Source organism: Cyprinodon variegatus, unplaced genomic scaffold, assembly GCF_000732505.1.
Source record: "Cyprinodon variegatus isolate N-32 unplaced genomic scaffold, C_variegatus-1.0 Scaffold13, whole genome shotgun sequence".
NCBI lineage: Eukaryota > Metazoa > Chordata > Actinopteri > Cyprinodontiformes > Cyprinodontidae > Cyprinodon > Cyprinodon variegatus.
This window is the reverse complement of record NW_015150466.1, coordinates 875,088-875,754: the sequence shown is the minus strand read 5'-3', so window position 1 is coordinate 875,754 and position 667 is coordinate 875,088.

Sequence of the window (667 nt, the reverse complement as noted above, 5' to 3'; positions counted from 1 at the left end):
AAAAGGCCAAAGTAAATAACCCAGTCCTTCTCAGGCAATAACCGGGTCAGTCTACAACAGGAAAATTAATGGACACAACATCCATATTTTCTAAATAAAGACAAACTATACTTTTCTACAACCTTTGCTGACAAATAGACGCATAGATATTTAAACATCTGTGCTTTCCAGATTAAAGGTATAGTGAATACAATTCTTTAAGGTTTGAGTTCTGGGACAAACATCTTTTCCATTGTCATTACTTACCTACTTTTATCAATTATCATTCTGCATAAAATTTATATTTACAAGTTCTAATATCTACATAAATAGATTTTTTAATACGTTTTATTAAAACTGTTATTTATGAATAATTTTACTGAAGACTCTTAGATGACCTGCAGACAAATAATTTTCTCTTTACCCAAAAACACAAAAACGTCTCTAACAGTTTTATCTATGGCCTGTATTCTGTTAAAGATGAGGATTCTTCTCTAAAAAAGTCATTTACAGAACATCTGTATTTATCCTGTGATCAGGACTGTAAGTGAAATCAGGGGGGATTTACTATCAGGCAATGCTAGGCTGTATATGTAAAACTCCTTTTACATATATGGTTATTAAAGATATTATTTATGCACATTAATAAAGAAAATCCTTTGGATAAAATGCCATCAGAACGCTGATA